This window comes from Ursus arctos, unplaced genomic scaffold (genome assembly GCF_023065955.2).
Source record: "Ursus arctos isolate Adak ecotype North America unplaced genomic scaffold, UrsArc2.0 scaffold_18, whole genome shotgun sequence".
Classification (NCBI taxonomy): domain Eukaryota; kingdom Metazoa; phylum Chordata; class Mammalia; order Carnivora; family Ursidae; genus Ursus; species Ursus arctos.
The window spans coordinates 20,450,557-20,470,028 of record NW_026622852.1 but is presented as its reverse complement, the minus strand read 5'-3'; positions in this window follow the sequence as shown (position 1 = coordinate 20,470,028).

Here is a 19,472-nt window from a genome sequence, read left to right as displayed (position 1 = left end):
ATTATCTCAGGTTGTAGGCAACTAGTGCACTGAGTATGAACACATTACTCCTTGGAGAATATATCTTAGTAGCTAAGATCCCTGATTTTATTATTCTGAATCATTAAACACAATTTTCCTTCTGATTTGCTTCTGATTAGAAAAATGAATACCCCCCATCCAAAAAAATGAAAAATGTTATCATGTTGGCTATCACCGTATCAATGTGATCACATGATGGGAATGTTCCAGGTCATGATAAAAGGAAAAAGACCTTTAGCATTGTACACTATTGAGAATCTATTGTGATCATTTCTTTCATAAATAGTAAGCTCTATATGAGGTTTTTTTTTTCATTATGAAGGCACAGTATATAAAGGCATTTAAAGAAAGAAACTGTGGGAGTTAAAGGAGATGAATAATACTTTCATTATATATTAATCAAAAACATTAGGGCCACTGCAATGTGCTAGAAAAATTAAAACTAAAAGTCCATAAAACATTAAATATGTTAGTTTCTCCGTACTGCAGCCTTATGAGGTAGGTATCATTCTCATTTTTAAAGGAAAAAAAAGAAAAAAAATTACTTATTTATCCAAGATTATAGGCCCAGTATGTGATGGGATTATTTATCCAAGATTATAGGCCCAGTATGTGATGGGAAAGATTCCAAAGAAGGTCTGTGTGATGCTAGGACCTGACCACTTAACTACTAAATTCTTGAACAATCCCAATGGTTACATGTGGAATTCATTTACTTACCCTCATCACATAATGAGGGCAAGTAAATAGAGAGCCTGGTTTTACAGAGAGTGTAAAAGAGACATCTAGCTTGGTTGTTATTACTGGGAAGCCAGGTGAAAGTATGGTATAAAACTGTAGTAGCTAATTTGCTGTTATGTGGTTGTGCTACAATGACATGGGGTTACATGTCAGTTACTAATTGCTTTGTGAAATCCTACCCCCAAAATACTGTGGCTTAAATGCACCTACCATTAATTTAGTCCATGATTTTTCTGGGCAGTTCTTTTGGCTGGGCTCTGCTGGTCCTAGTAGGCTTGATCATATATGTGCAGTCAGTTGGTGTGTTAAATGGGAGCTGACTGGTCCCAGATGATATCACATGTCTGGTAATTGTCTGGCTGTTGGCTGAGGGGCCTTCGTTCTCTTGCACCTAGTCTCTGCTCTAGCAGGCTAGCCAGGTTTATTCACCTAGTGCACAAAGAAAGGGCTCTTGAATCCTAGGGTTGGGATTTATACAATTTTACTCCCTTCATCTTCTTTTAGACAAAGTGAAGGCCAGGCTAGTTTCGATGGTGAGGCAAGACATATCTGTTCTTCATGAGAAGAACTGATAAGTATCATTACCCTTTTTTGCAATCTGCCATGGCTTATATGGAAGTGATACTACCAACTGGCTTAATTTCTTTGTAAGTTAGCAGGGCAGACAAGGTGGAAAAGAGGAGAAAGCAGTCAATATAAATTAGTGGCCTGGGTGCTTGTAATCAGCCTCAACACTACTGTCAGAGATCTGGGAAAGAGAGCCCCCCTCTGGCCAGGATATTTCTTGATGTTTCCATTGAAACTGAACCAGCAGTCAATGCACCTGTTTTTTCTGTGTTTTTTTTTTTTTAAGTTTTTGTTTAAACTCCAGTTAATTAACATACAGTGCTAAAAGATGCACCTGCTTTTGAAATTAATGCTTGGAAGCCAGGAGGAAAGAAAAAGGCGTGAATTCTGTGAATTAAATCCTGAAAAGGAACAAATAATAAATATTCTACACCTCTTTGCCCCTTTCTGTAACTTGAATTTCGGTCAGTTGATGTTAGTCCTCTAAATCAGATATCCTGTGTTTGTAAAAAACATAGAGTAGAAAAAAAATAAAGTATTGCCAGTCAGGTTTTTTCACATGTGACTGTTTTATAAATATATATAATTATTATAAGATTTAGTCCCTCAGAATTATCTTGGGTAATTTTAAACCATGCCACTACCCATCCTGGACATTTTATTTTAAACAGAGTGTCAGCTCCTGCTTGTGCTCGCTCTCTCTGTCTCTCTCTGTGAAATAAATAAATAAAATGTTTTAAAAAGGGAGGGGGCATCGGGGTGGCTCTGTTGTCCGTTAAGCGAGCTTCTCCCTTCCGCCCAGGTCATGATCCCAGGGTCCTGGCATCAAGGAGTGTGCTGCGCTCCCTGCTCAGTGAGGAGACTGATTCTTCCTCTCCCTCTGCCTGCTGCTCCCTCTGCTTGTCCATACTCTCTCTCTTTCAAATGAATAAATAAAATCTTTAAAAATATATAAAAAATAAACAGTGTCAGCTAATGTAGTGACAGCATCATTAATTGATTTAATTGTCAGTGATGAATATATAATTCTTTAAACATAACTGAAAAGCCAGAAAGGGGATTCATTGATGGTTCTGTTTCATGGATTCATTCTTTTAAAAATAATTTTAGGCTGTTGATGACTAACTTGGATAGTCCATATCTTTTCCAGTGCCTCAGGAGAACTTAGAAAACATGGAGTCAGGTTGTGACGTGCAGAATCTTAGGTATATTTTCTTAATATAGGGGGGTATACTCTATTACAAGCTCTCCTCAGAAAGGGAAGTTTTTACAAAGATTTTATAGATTTCTACATCATCTCCAAATTGTCTCTAAATTCTGCACTTTTCTATAACCATAATAACCTTTACTCCATAGCGATCAGAAAATTTGGGGCAGAAGAAAAGATACTTGATATTTGCCATGAGAAATCTTAAATTGTAATTTGATGATGTATACCATCAACAAGTACATCTTCAACAATTCCAGAACCCTTGAAATGTGAGTCGTTTTTAGTCTTTTGCAAGCATTCATACGTCAAAGTCTTAAGTCACAAAGGGCTTGAATATCAGATGAGAAATTCTGCTTCCTCTCAATATGGCCATAAAATAATGATGAATACAGGAGAAGATATTCCAAATTGGTTAACCATACATATCACAATATAGGGCTATTTTACTTTGTGAGAACCTAAGGATCTGACACAAACAAAAAGAGGCAAGTGGAAAGAGTAAAGTTTCCTGAAATTTACAGAGTTTACACTTACTCTCTTTGAAGTGGTTCACATTTCCTTGATAGAGAACAGTGACTTTATGGTCCAGTCCTGTGACCGGCAGCCCGGCAGTAATCCCCACCTCACCCCAGCCATCGCAGTGAATGTAAATAATCCCTTTGCTCTGCCTCATTCTGTCGCTCTTTCAAACAGTGACACACGTGCTCATTAATCAGGAAGCAGTATCTATGAAAATGTAGTACAACAGATGAAGCAAGGATTTATAGTGAGTCAACAAGTTTAAATTGAAAATTGTGTAATTATGAAGGAAGGTTCCTATTTTATCTGTAAAATGGTGTTGACGAATATCAGGAAAATGTCACCTGATGTTCCCTAAAATTGACTTTGTAATTAAAAAGAGGCTTTATTAGTGGTTAGGTTTACATAAGAAGTCTGAACCGTTTTAAAAAATAAAAGATTACTTCTAGAGTATTTGGCCACTCTCTGCTTTATGTCTACATATCATTATGTTTGGATATTTAGGGAATGTGATTTTATTTGGGCAGCAAGATTTTCTTTGTGAGGTTACAAATATGGAAATATGAGAACTATAAGAAATTGCACAGAAAGACTGAGTGATTTACTCCTCAATTTGAGGCGAGACTTTCTTAACTTTTGACTTATTATACCATTACCAAACCTGCAAATGTGTCATTTGGTGTTGATTTAATTTTTTTCCTTTATAGTCTCATTTTTCCACAATGTATTTATTTTATATTTTTTAAAATTATGATTTACTAACATGTTCTATATTGATAGACAGCTTATCTATTACTTTTTATGATCTTTGTTTTCTTCCCATACTTCAAAAAATTTTAAAAGAATTTTATATTTACATATAAAATTTATATATGTATATAATTTTGTTCTCTTATTACTGGCAATATTACTAATTTAGTTGCCTTAAATAGAGATTTATAAACTGCTAAATTACTTTCTGAATATCATTTTTAAATTGCTGAATTTCGTTAGTTTTTCTTTTGCTAAACGTGGTTTATTTCAAAATTGCAAAATTAAGAAGCAGTATTTTTCCCCCATCCATCTCCATACTTGAATCTTTATTCTTAAAGAACATTGTTCCATTTTAGATTCTGTGATTAAATATAGGGTGGTCTAATGGAGTCAGACTAGCCTATATTTAAATCTTATCTTTTCAACAACGTAGTTTAAGAAAATAACCCCTCTGAATATGTTTCTAAGAAGTAGGAATAATACTAACTATAGATGCGTACTGCAAAAATAACGTATGTGAAGTGTCTATCACTCAGTAAATATTTAATAAGTATGTATTTCTTTGTGTTCCTATGACGTACATTTGAAAGAAAACAAAAGTCAGGAATAAGTTTTTAAAAATAAGCAAACACAAAGATCAAACAGTTTTTATATTGTTGACCAAAGAAAAAGATGGAATCTCCTCTGTTCATTTTGGTAACCCTGATACCAAAACAATTTAAACTATAAAATAACACAAAAGACGACAGTAAAATAACAGTTGAAAACAAAAATTCAGCAATTTAGTAAAAGAATAATATACTTTAATCATGTAAATGTTAGGGTTAATTAAAATTGGAAAATGACTTGTGTTAATTCATCACATTTCTAGATCAAAGCAGAAAAATATATAAATATGTTGATTGGTACTAAGAATGCATTTGTTGAAATCAACAATATTTATTCCAGATTTAAACAGACATTTTTTTAATTTAAACAAAAACTTGGAAAGAAAAAAAAAAAAGAATGTGGCTGATGACCTGAACCAAAACCAAGAGTTGGACGCTTAACCGGCTCAGCCATCCCCAAAGATAATTCTTTAACACAAAGAAAAAGGCTATCTTAAATGAATATTAAAAATTATACTGAATGATGAAATAGTGCAGACATTTCCTTTTACAATCAAAGTTTCCTTTGTAATCAAGAAATTTCCATTATAATCAAGAGGTTATGGACTCTAATTTTACATTTGCTAAATATTTTCTATGTGCTAAGCACTGAATCCAAAGGCTCTTTTAATCCCCTTGTGTATTTTAGGAGAGTAGGTATTATTTTCTCCCTTAGTTTACAGATGAGAAAACAAGGCAAGTATGTGTCAGAGAGGTAAAATAAATTGTCTAACATTATGTAGTTAATAAATGGCAGAGTTAGGACTTAGTCTAATTCCTCTAATTTTAGGACCCATTCTCTTAAATACTCAGTGCTTTCATTCCGGGCAAGAACACTAAATACAAGCTCAGGGCACCAGCAAATAAGGAGCAACAAATGTAATATTGAAAGAATTTGCTACTTGCTAATTTAAAATAGCAGTCATCATAGGGGAAAAGAATGGGAACTCTCTTACATTTCATTACAATTATAGCTCAGTATAGTTTTCAGTGCTTTATGTCTAAGGGTCGTAATTCAATCCTCTTCCTCCTGTCAAAAGAGTAGTAGAGTTATTAGAGAAGATAACTACAAATTAATTCATGTGTTTATTGACAAACATCTATTCAGAAATTGCCTTGCACTACACATTTTTCTATTACACAGTATCCAGGATGAGGGATATAGAGATGAATGCAATTGAGTCCTTACTCTTAAGGTGCTCACAATTTAGTGGACGAAACAGGAATATATACGTCACACAGTATAATATGTGCAAAAATGGGAAATCACACAACATACACAAATATCACACAGGAGGTAAATGATAAACTATCTGAAAGTAAGGGTATGAATTGATTGTTTTTAAGGAACTCTTGAAGGAAGTGACATTTAAGTAGAGTTTTTCAAGATCAATAAGATTTCACCATGCAGAATGAAACAGCAGCTTGACATTTTTTAAGGGAAACATAAGCCATTTGTTACATAAGTAAGGGTTTTTTTTTTTTCCTTACCTTGTGGAATCATCATCCTCTGATAATTATGTAATATATACATTTCCGTATTATCAAATTAATCAAATGGTCATTTTAAAGCCAATACCATATTTCAAATATAGTTATCTCTGATAATAAAGCCCAAATAAAATACGTTAAAGTGACCTGCTTTTATTTTAATCATTGTGACGTTTAACTATGGCACCACACTTAAAATAAAGCATGCTCTACAATAATTAACTATAAATAATTAGATAACTAAACAAATAACCGTATCTTTAATATGTCTTGAATTGCCATTGAATATAATTATTGAATTTAAGTTTTGGAAGGGATATAGAATGATCATGTGGTTATTTTCATTGATTTTGGGTAGAGAAGAACTTGCTAAAGGTCATTCAACCAAGAAATAGGCAGTGGAACTTAAAGTCAAATCTTTCTCTTTCCCTTTTTTCTCTTCTGTATCTTCCCCCACAATGCCTACCTCTAGCACTTACGTTTAATAAAATTAATTATAATATACATGAATATTAAAGAAATATTATCCAACAAGAAAGTAATGGAGAATTTTTAAAGAAAATATAATTAATGCTGTAGCAATTTATCATTTATGTTACTGAAGATTTAGCCAACTACAAATGCAAGAGACATAGTCTACATGTGGTAGAGATGACTTCCCCTTGCAAAGTGTTTGCCACTAAACTGCTAACTTAGGAAGACTAAGTGAGGGAGGAAGCAGCACTGCACAGAGCAGTGTTTAAGTGTGGTCTGTGGTCAGAACCACCTGAGCAGATGCCTGACCTAGCCTGGGCTCCCTTAAAAATAACTTCTAAGAATAAGCCTGAGAATTAGAACCTCTTCAGAGTGACTAAGCATGGACCTTTCCCTGGAAATCTTCATTTACTTCAGTTTGCTTTGTGTCAACTCTATGTAAGTGTGTTCAATTTCTGGGAACGTACCGTCACTTGTGATGTGCCATAAATATAACGGGAAGTTACTCAAAGCTGTGCAGGAAGATTTGGCAAAATTATCTCCATTCTTTTTTAAGTATATGCATCCTTTTCAAGTTTCTTAAGTACTTTAACTGTTCTCTTTATATCAAATTCCCTAGTATACTTTTCTTTTCTTTTTTTTTTAAGATTTTATTTATTTATTTGACAGAGAGAGACAGCGAGAGAGGGAACACAAGCAAGGGGAGTGGGGGAGGAAGAAGCAGGCTCCCACTGAGCAGGGAGCCCGATGAGGGACTCAATCCCAGGACCCTGGGATCACGACCGGAGCCAAAGGCAGACACTTAAAGGCTGAGCCACCCAGGCGCCCCTCCCTGGTATACATTTCTGATAGGAGGCACTGAGCCACTTACTATACATAGTAGGTAGTCATTGAAAGGATTGTTCTCCAGAGCCTTCTATTTCTTTTCTTTTTTTTTTTCTTCTAGTCTACAATTTAACTGTTCCAATACCACATCTTTATTTGTGCTTTATTCTAACTAGAGCTAGTTTCTTTCTCAATTTTTCTTGTGGCTCATCTTCAAATTAATCTGAATGTTTACTTTCTCCCATATACTTTGATATCTTTTTATCAATTTACTTCTTTTTGGGAAAGAAAAAAAAAAGGAAGTTAAGGAAGGGAAAGAAAATGCATGAAAAATATGAATCCCAGGAATCTCTGCATGTTGGTGATTTATCTACTTGATAGGTCAGTCTGGGAGTTTAAGATCTGAAATCTGTATTTCAGACTTAAAGCCTTAGGATACCAGCTGTATTTTATGTATTGCCTTGTATGGCACCAAACTCTAAAAGAGCTGAGTCAGATGTTGGCTCATTGGCATTGGTAAACCAACACCAAGTCTTGAGATGTCAATGAGGACTATGTGTGGCACCTCTGAACTCCCTGACCCTGATAGCTGGAAGAGAACATAATTTGTTTTTTTCATATTTTAAAATGTCTTTAAAATCCAAAGAAGAGGAAAGTTATGGGAGCGTATGTCAGAAAATTTGTTTCTTTCTCTATCATTCTTGGAATCACTGAAATAGGATAGCATCTGTGTTTTGTTCATTCTTCCCTAACTTTCTGCCTTGCTTGGGATGAATAATGAGAAAGTGGAATATTTCTTTACCAAGTGTGTAATTATATGGCTACATCTTTGCTCTCTCCTCAACTTTTCTTTTCCCCTTAAAGTATTCTTTTCACCCTTAAGAATCTTACATAAATAACTTTATGCAGAGCAACCCTGTAGGAACATATTAACTCCTTTCTCCTACAATGTTGATAACTTACTTCTTAGTTCTAAGTTTATACACAAATCTATAATTCATCTTTCCAGAGCAATTCCAGATTCCAAACCTATCTTGTTATGTGGTACACTGCACTATAATTATCTTTATGTATTTACATCTGTCCCTGTGAGACTGGAAACTCTTTCAGACCAGAGTTGGAGACATGTTCATCTCTATATGACTAAAGCCTAGGACTGTGTTGGTTTTAATAGTATTGTCTGTTAATGGAATAGGACTGAACTACAGCCATCCCTAATAGAGCTTGGTTTAACCTAACCATTGACTTAAAATTTCCCTCTCCACCCATTCCATGCTCCAGAAAATCAGGGGCAATTTGGCTTTATCAGACTAATCATTTAGTCTGATTAATCACAGACTAATCATTTTCCCATCTGATATCTTTTGTAAATTTAACATCAGTATGTAATTAAAGGAGTCTATTTAACTGAACTCTTTACTATATTGCAAGAAAAAGTTTCTATGGGCAATGATTTTTGCTTCCCACTAGGCCAACAGTCATGGTTGCAACTTACATACTTAGGTACCTGATACAGTAAATTGTATACTTGTAAGGGGTTTGAGGGTATATAAATACATATGAGAATGTCGATGTATTTCTTTTTATTAGAACAAAGAATTGAGTAGATACATATAATTTCTCATCTCTGAAGTTATAGTAGGAAATGTGTGCATTCAATTTAAAAACTTTATGCTATACTACACGCCTTTATTTTAGCATTCATAGCTTAAATATAGTCTAGTAAAAGCAACTTCATAGAATGTGCAGCTCTCTGGGCAAAACCACTCCACTCTTCATTGCTTCCCAGACAGATTCTGACCTTTTCTAAGATACTTACAGTGAAGAGATAACATGTCAAAATTTTTTCTTGATAGACATTTTGAGGGTCTCTCATAGGGGATTTGGAACTACATATGCTGGGATAGAAGACATCCACTCATTGTAATTCATCTGGAGCACTTGGTATCTTGAGTTTCCCTATCTCTCTCTAAAAATAATTAATACTTCACAAAAGGTAATATCTCTTGAAGCAAATTTAATTTAAAAATCTATATTAAGTGATAGTGAGGTGATGACACACTTTAGTAAATGGTAGATGTTCAAAATATTCTGAGAAACAGGGTGTGTGTGTGTGTGTGTGTGTGTGTGTGTGTGTTAAATTCAAGAACCCAAAGGAGATAAAATTGTAGCAATTCTGTTCTTTTTCAGAAATGCTGGTGATTATAATGATAACCCCTATCCAAGCTTATTAATCTAGCATCTTTAATTAAAGTGGAAAATGATGAAGTTTTTTATTTAACAGAAAATGTGTAATTTTACTAAAAGGATACAATTTTATTGTTTTACTTGGTTTACTTTACAGAGAAGCCAGATTGTTCATATACTTCTGTCACTACTTCTGTCACATAAGAGTGCCATCATGAGCATTTTGCCTAAGGTTTTGATAAACCCTTTGAATAAAATGAAAACCCTCCATACTTAAAATAACTTTTTTCAGTAAAGTAAAAACTATAGAGATAAATGGAGCTAATTTTTTTCAAGCCTTTGATTTAATAGGGTGTATTGTATTCTGCAAAAATTAAAACCTGAGTAATGTTTTCAACTATGGTTGATCTTTCCTATTATAGGAGAGATCCTGGCTACAGTTAATGCAAATATACAATTAAAGATAAGATTTTTGTTTATGAATTCATGTATAGTTATTTTTAGCACCTACTAGGTGTCAGCCATTGTATAGTACTGAGTAAAACAGATATGATTGTGACTCTCATGCAACTTATTGTCTAATAATTTTAATGTAAAGGCCCAGATAGACAAATAAAACTTGAGGAAGGTGTTGTCATAGAAAATAATACAAGCCGTAGCATGGCTTTCTTTAGCTATGATTGTGAGTGTATTTGAGGAAATGGCATTTAGTCTAAGTGATGGGACCTGAGGAATGAGCAACTGTAGACTATTTCAGGGAAAAGGAGAGCACATCCAGAGGCCCTGAATTAGGGAAAAGCTTAGAAGAGTGTTAGTGTGATAGGTGCTGAGTGAACTGTAGGAAGAGTGTCATGAAATGAGATGGCAGACAGGGGAGGTTATTCATGCAGGGCTTTGCATGCCACCTTAAAGAGTTTGGAATTTATCGTCAATGTACTGGGATGCCATCGAGGGTTTTGGAAAGTGTTAACATCCAAATTTCATTTTAAATACATCACCGTGGCTGCTGTCTTTAAAAAAGTTTTTAGTATGTTAACTGTGGAAGTAGACAAGCTGGAGGCTAAAAACAGAAGGGACTAGCATGCAAATTGATTTATATTCGAAGTGCATTTTGAAGAATTTGCTATTATGAGGGATTTGGACACATATCTAAGTTTTCTTGTCTGTTCTATGTTTATCTCTCTTTCCTGTTATATGTATTGTAGTCTGTTGTCACTTAACAGTATAATTAATGAGTAACCTCCCATTCCATTAAATAATTTTCAACGGCATCATTTTTTAGGCAGAAAATTTCACTGTTTAGACATTCTGTATATTTACTTAAATAGCCCCCTTATTTTTGAACTTGAGTTGTTTCCAATGTTCCGCTATAATAAATTTTTCAATAATTTTCTACTCAAAAAATCTTAATGCATGTCCTTAATGATTTCCTGAGGACATATTATTGGTGTAAAACCATTATTTTCTCAGAGACAAACATCAATTATTTCTGCAGCAAAAATCACAGAACAGTGAAGCAGACTGGAGATGAGGCTGTGGCATGGTCAGCGTGGTTCACTCATTAATAACTGACTCATTGCCACACTTCAGAGGTGACTCCCTCCGTAGTCTCCTTCCCCTCTACCCCCAGCAGAAGATGATTCAAATTCAGCAGCCTAACAGATCACTACACATAAGGGACTTTCAGGATTTGAAGTGAATTGTTGGAACTGTAAATATTAAATTCACAATTGCTTAGGCACACTTTCTCTAATCCCCTTATTCTAAACCAGTTCATGGTTTGGAAAACCATTACCAAACATCAGCACTCTTCATTGCTGCAATGAACTGAATGTCTGGGTCCCCTTAAAATTCATATGTTCAGACTCTAATCCCAATATGATAGTATTTGGAGGTGGGGTGTTTGGTGAGATAATCTGGTCACGAAGGTGGAGCCCTCACAATAAAGATTGGCGTCTTTCCACCATGTGAGGGTACAGAAAGAAGGTAGACCTCTATAAACCAGAAAGAGGGTACTCACTAGGAGCCTGGCCATGCTGCACCCCAGTCTTGGACTTTCAGCTTCCAGAACTGTGAGAAATAAATGTTTGTTTCTAAGCCACCCATTTTCTATGGTTAATTGTTATGGCAGCTCAAACTGATTGAGAATATTGCCCTCTTCTTTTTGAAAGATTCTAAAGGCTAGCAAGCACATAGCAAAGGAAACTATTTCGAAACATCTCTGCTTATATATGCATATGTATAAATAAAACCATACATACACAGACATATTCTGTATCCTATATATATATATATATATATATATATACACACACACACACACGCAAAATGTGTGTGTATATATATATATGTGTGTGTGTGTATATATATACACATTTGATATATATATCTATAATGTTTCAGTTAATCAGTAGTTTTATGGGTTTCTACCTGCTTCAAGAGCTGGATCAGAATGAATAGGAGTGAACTACACAGTCTTGTGGACCTTGGAAATAAATGAAGTCTTAAGAAATCAGGGACTTTCTCCCCCCAAAAACATTAACAAGGCATAGTTTTGAAAGTCTTATTATTTTTAATTTTGGTAGTTGGAAGCCTAGAATAGGAAATCTTGAGGTAAAAAGCTTATGGAGCCTGTCCTCCTCACTTCCCAAAAATATTTTATAGAAAAGACAAACTGCTCTTTTGATTATGTGCAATGCTGATTCAGTGCTAAGATATGTCTTGGAGGTGGCAGCTTTGTGATTCACTTTATTAAGAAACACTTTTAATATTGGAATTAAATCATTATTAAATTAATACTGATTAAATTATAATATTAATACCTCTTATATTTTGTAAAGCCTCTTTTCAAAGCACCAGTCCTTTGGATCATCATAATAATCAACATTAGTGGCAGAATTCTGACTTCTAATGAATCTTACAATCAACTATCAATTTATAACAGACATTAGCTTAGCCTCTGCATGAAGTGTGTATGAAATAGGAAGGGGCAATTCAAGCTCCACCTGTATAACAAATGACACCCCAAATCTACCTACATCCAAGCCCCCAGTTTTCAATTCTAGTCCCTGAAGTAATCTCTTGAATCCTTCATCATATTGGAGCACAACAGGAAAACCACTGTGGCAACCTGTGCAGGAAAGATGACACTAATAGAGTCCCCTCCATTTTTTCCCTCCTAATAAGGAAAATCAAGCTCAGAGAAAACAATGATTTTTCCATTTCTACAGAGCTACTGAAAGAGCTAAGGAGAAAAAATGTTTGTGTATTAGAGTTCTCTTTTCTCTATTCTTTACTTACACTTACATGTAGTTGTGTTTGTGCATTTTATGGGGAGAAAAGCAGGTGCATAGAATATGAATAAAGACCCAGCTGTGAAAACTTGGGCAAGTCACTTTTCCAGCCATAAAATGAAGACTTAAGTTGTAGATAATCCCCAACATATCTAAAATTAAATTATTCTACTTACCATTTTAGGGGGAAAAAAACCCAGAAATGAATTAAAAGCTTATTATGAGAGTTATATTTTTCAATGAAAATTCAAATTTCATAGTGCATATCTTGTATGTTATTTTCTGTTTTTGACTCTACAGATATATTTTTGATGTAAAGTCTTAAAAAGCCAAGGAGCTGTTTTCCTAATTTCCTTTTCACATAGTTCACTGTTAGTATATAGAAATATAGCTAATTTGGGAGTGTTGGCTTCGTATCTTGCTACTTTGCTGAATTCACCTATTGGTTCTACCAGGGTTTTTTTGGGGAGGGGGGATGGAATCCTTAGGGTTTTTTGTATTTAAGATCATATCATCTGCAAACAATGATCATTTTACTTCTTCCTTTCCAATTTAGATATTTTTATTTCCTTTCTTTGTCTAATTGTTCTGGCTAGGATTTCAGTATTCTTGTTGATAGAAGTGGCAAAAATGGGTATCTTTACCTTCTTCCTGATCTTAGAAGAAAAGCTTCTATCCGTCAACACTGAGCATGATGTTTTCTGTAGGTTTTTAATATGTAGCCTTATTATGTTGAGGGTTTCTTCTATTCCTACTGTGTTGAGAGTTTTTATCATGAAAAGATGGTAGATTTGTCACATGCTTTTTCTGCATCAATTGAGATGATCATGCATCTGTTTTTCCTTCATTCTGCCAATGTGGTTTATTACGTTGATCCATTTTCATGGTGAACCATTCTTGAATTCCAGGAATAATTCCTATCTGACCATAGTGTATAATCCTTTTAAGATGCTACTGAATTCGGTTTTCCTGAAGATTTTGTACCAGTATTAGACTGTAGTTTTATTTTCTTATAATGTCTTTGGCTCTGGTTTCAGGACAACCTGGATTCAGAGACTGGTAGTGTTCCCTTCTTTTCAATTTTTTGGAAAATTTTAAGAAAGTTTTGTGTTAGTTATTCTCTAAATGTTTGGCAAAATTTACTAGTGGAGACATCAGGGCCAGGGATTGTCTCTGCTGGGAGATTTCTGATTACTGAATATGAAAACAGTTTCATTTACAATAGCATCAAAATAACAAAACATGTAAAATTAACTAGGGAAGAAAAGACTGTACAATGAAAACTACAGAGCATTCCTGAAATAAAGAAGACATAAATAAAAAAGATAGCCCATGTTCATGAACTGAAAGAATTTAATTGTTAAAATGTCAGTACTACCCAAAGTAATCAATAGGTTCAATGCAATAACTATCAAAATTCCAATGGCATTTTTTGCAGAAATTAAATAATCCATCCTAAAGTTTATATGGAACTTAAAGGCACTTCAAATAGCCAAAACAATATTGAAAAAGAACAAAGTTGGAGGGTTCACACTTCCTGATTTCAAAACTTACTATAAACTATGGTAATCAAAACAGTATGTAACTGGCATAAAGACAGATATATGTGACAATGAAATAGATCAGACACCCCAGAAACAAGCCCTCTCATATATGATCAAATGATTTTTGACAAGAATGCTAAGATTATTCAGTGGAGAAAGGACAATCTTTACAACAAATGGTACTGGTAGAACTAGATATCCACACACAAAAGAATGAAGTTGGACCCTCACTTAACACTACATACAAAAATTAATTCAAAATGAATCAAAGACCTAAATGTAAGTGGCAAAACAATAAAATTCTTAGGAGAAAGCATACTATCAAACAAAACAAAACAAGTATTGGTAAGGAAGTGGATAATTTGTAACCAGCTGCTGTAGGAAACAGTATAGCAGTTTCTCAAAGAATTAAAAATAGATTTACCATATAATTCAGAAATTCTACTTCTGGATATATACCTCTATGTATTGAAAGCAGAGTCTTGAAGAGATATTTGCATGCTTATGTTCATAACATTATTCATAGCTAAAACATGAAAGCAACCTGTGCATGGACAGATGAATGAATAAACAAAATGTGGTACATACATATAATGGAATATTATTCAGCTTTAAAAAGGAAGGAAATTCTGACATATGCTACAATGTGGGCAAACTTTGAGGACATTATGCTAAGTGGAATAAACCAGTCACAATAAGACATACTGAATGATTCAATTTATATGAAGTACTTGGAGTAGTCAAAATTATAGAGACAAAAAGTAGAATGGTGGTTGCCATGTCTGGGGGGCAGGGAAGATGGGGAGTTATTGTTTAATGAGTAATAAGGTTTCATTTTTGCAAAATGAAACAAATTCTGGAGATGGATGGTGGAAATGGTTGTATAACAATATAAATGTGCTTGATACCACTGAAGTAGACACTTAAAAATGGTATTGTGTACTTAAAATTTGCTAAGGGGTAGATCTTATGTTAAATGTTCTTGCCACATACACACATACACAAAATAATAATAAAGGGACTGGGAGTAAACTTTGATGGATATGTTTATGGTCTTGAAGGTGGTGATGATTTCACAGGTATATACTTATCCCCAAACTTACTGAGTTGTTGTATACATTAAATAGGTACTGTTTTTTATGTGTCAGTCATTTCAATCAAGTAGTTTCAGTTAAGTGGTCAAGATGGTCAGCTTTATTCTATGTGTATTTCACCACAATAAAAAACAATGGGTGTGGGAGAGAAGCTAAGGGGAAAATTCTTTTGCCCCTCTAGATCCTTGGTGGATTTTGAAATAAGGCCTAAAAAAGGAGCATGTAGTTCATTAAATATTATTTCTTGGGTATGTCTGATCTTTATATAACTAATCTTATCATGTTTTTGTAAACCTCAGTTATAAAATTTATACATTTGGTTTTTTAGAATACTCTCCTGTTTCAACTGATTTGTAATGATATGTTGTCATATTTTTTTTTTTAAAATAGCAATTCCCAGCAACAAATAGCTGGCATTGAGAATATAAGCAGCTAACAGCCTTCAGAGGTGTGTGTCTGTGAATCTTTTAGCAACTTTTTGAATCTCAGCCAGTTTTTGTTGTCCTACATGTCTACCCTGAAGGGAAAGTTATTGGTAAAAGAAATAGACCTTTTTCTCATCAATTAATTACTGTGTAGCTATGCACCTTTAACTCATTTGCAAAATTATTCTATGAAAAATGTTGAAATTATAGCCCAACAATTGACTTTTCAAGTTTATATTAGAATAAAAATGATTGGAATTTCAGGATATCAGAATAAATTGTCAGAGTTTATGGTGCAACAAAAAGCAAGTAAAACATATACCATGCATTTTCCACTTCCTGTGTTTGTTGTTCAATATTTTCCAATAGAGATTCTAACCAAGAACAAACTTTCCCTTCCTCTGTTTTGTGGGTCTTCATCTTGGAAATAACGAGCCACTGGCAGTTCATGAAGCGACAGCCTCACATTCTCATTAATGCCAGGGCTTAAGTGATAGGAAATCTCATGAGACTCATAGCTCTGGCACTCAGTTTTATTTTGTTCTATTGTAGGTGTGTTTTTTCAGTTGAGCAAAAAGTCTATACAGCCTTTCAGCTGGTCTGGGGAGCCTTCTTATCTTCATGCCTGTGCAGTCCCGTTAATGACTCTCAGCATTTTGATTTTAATATGAGAAGTGTTTTGTTTTTAACAACAACAACAACAAAAAAACCCCATAAAACAAACAACTGTTCAACTCTGAGTGGTTCCTGGCTTGCTTGGTTAATAATTTAATTATATATGTATTATAAAAATAAAATGAAGAATAAATTATTAAGAAGGCTGAATAAAATTTTAACCTTTGTTCTGTTTGGTATCCTTCCTTCTTCCATTCTTTCTCTTCTTTCTCCCACTTCTCCTCTTTCTCTGTCTCTCTCTCTCCTCTCCCTCTCTCTCTCTCATGCTCTCTCTTTCTTAATAACAAAATCTATTATTTTTATCTCCCTGGGTCTCAGTTTCATCATTAGTGGAATGAAATTAATGGGCCAGGTGAAGTCTGACATCCCTTCCACTGTGGCATACAATGACTATGGTCAGTTCAGGAGAAGGACAATGATAGTACCAGCATGCTCTATTGTTCATGGTGCCCTGAGCATCCTTCTGTGTGAGCTGCAGTGCTCTGTTACCCTTTACAATGGCTTTGAAATACCACACACACACACTTGAACATTTGTTGAGTTTGCACTGAAATAAGAAACTTGAATTGTAAGCTTTTTTAAAAGCTAAATTCTATATATCGGAATCTCAACTGGAAAATATGCCGAACCATTTAACACTACTCAAGCAAGCTATTCTCCTTTGTCATATATAAGGGCTACCGACTATGGAACAAAAGACCATCTTCCTGTTTGGGTGACTTTGCTGTTGAGAAACATCCTTGAGCCCAGGTCCCTTCATCTGTAAGTAAAAGAGTAATCCTCAGGCTCTTCCAAATCTACTGGTCCCATGTTCCAACTAATAATAATGATAATACTCAAGATTTTCTCAAGTATTTCTTACTTGGCATACACTGTACTAAGTGCTCTATAAAGTGATGTCAGTTAAGCAATCATACAGAAGCAAATATAATATTTTTTTACATATGAAGAAACTAAATTATAAAGAGAATAAATTATATGTCCAAATATCAGTAGTTACTGACAAGATTTGAACCCACACTTGCCAAAGACAAGTGCCAGTCTTACCCAGCAGTCACTCAGCACTGCCTCCCTTTCTAGACCACAGAGCTGTTGAAAGAATTAGGAAGGTAGTAAAATAATCAGATTGCTTCTCTTTTCTGTCTTTCTCCTCCTCCCTCTGATCCTCTGTGTCTCCTGCTACTCCATCATGATGTGTTTTACCAGATCAAGGATTGGGCTGCCTGTACACTATTGCAAATGCACATTGTTTTATAAGTTTTTGTTCTATTAGGATGTCTTGGCCAAGTAAGAAGGCTTCATTAGAGTGAATTGTACGGTCTGTTTGCTTCTACAGGGCTTTATGGGTGAAATGTAGGCATATCTTACTTGGAAAAGTACAGTGTTTCAGTAAATAGTATTGTAAGAAAAAGGCTAACAGTTGATCATAATGAAATTAAGCATCCTCTTAAAATAGAACCATTTTCAACTTCCCCTCTCCCCACTTCCACCCTTCCCTCTAGCATGTGTCATTTCACACTATCACACTTGTTTTGCTATCTGCCGCAAATTAGCAGGAACCCTTAAAAAAATTTGCAAGTGTTGGCACCAAATCCAAGTTCCATTTCTCATGCTGTTTGCTGTGCTGTGGCCTTAGAAACCTCTTCTCTGTGATGAGCAGTATCTTGGCACAGGGAACTCGGTGAGCTTTGAAACCTGAATCCTTGCCTTTAATTTGGTGTAATCATTTGCCTCCAAATAGTCATTCCTTAAAGAGTACTAATAACCTTGAATAAAACCCTTACACATGGGTGATTACCCTTTCTGCTCTAACTTGCTGATTTACAAAGAAGTTAATTTTTTATATCATAAGTGGTTTGTTCTATAACCTCACTCTAATTCTGGCTTCATACTTTTTTACCTTATTCTTTTTTGCCTCAATTTTTCTTCCTTCTGTCCCTCCTTCCTTCTTCCTTTGTTCTTTCTTCTTTTCCTTCTCTTCTTCTATCTTCACTTTTTCCTCTTCTTTTTTTTTTTCTATTTGTCTTATCTTGATAGTTTATACATCATAGTAAACCATCCTGAATGTATATTAGAAATATGCACACACACACACACACACACACACACATTCCTAGAAACAAAAATGTGATATCATATCCTCTTACTTATAATATTAACCCCTGTAATTGGAGATTAAGTGAGTAACCTGCACCCAGTTCAGAGATTAAGAGGTTAACTGAGGTTGTTCCTGGTGGTTATCCTGATTGTCTGGACTATAGAACCATCATGGAGTCTATGATCCAAGTTTCAATAAAACAATGCAGTTGAAAAAATTGTTATTTGACAGAGTTTTGGCTAGTCTGCTTTCTTTTACTTAGATTGGTGTTGGTGGGAAGAAAGGATTAAAATAGCTCCTTCACAATACCTTTTTATTGAAAGCGTGTTTATCCTAATTATATGTTTAATTTGGTCCTTAAAGAATAAAGAATAAACAGGAAATAACAAGAGGAACAATTTGCTTGGGAAATGCTGCAAAAAGCCTCCTGTTTGCTGAGAAATGTCAAAGCAAATCATACATACTAAGAATCTTGGTGAAGATAGAAAGTTGTTGTTTTCACCTGTTTTTTTTTAATTGATTTAAAAATATAACTTTATTGTTCCGAGGTGAGAAAATAGAAAATGCATATAGGGAATAACATGCTAATAGATCTGGCTAGAAATGATCATAGATTTAATACATTTAGTACTTTGGCAGTCATGGGAGGCAAAGTTGGATAGATAGGTAGGTAGTAGCCACATACTAGATGTCTTGAATATAAATCAAAATCAATGTACATTGTATGTCATTGAAATTTTGGAAACAGAAAAAGATAAAAAGGATTTTAATGGATTTCTGGTGCAGGAGGAAGTAGAGCCATGGAGAATGATTAGAAAGCTGTTGGCATGATTAAAGGAATTAGGTACTATGATGTACCATAGGCAATGAAGTACCATGATGCCTTGACAATCAACAGCAGTCATTTA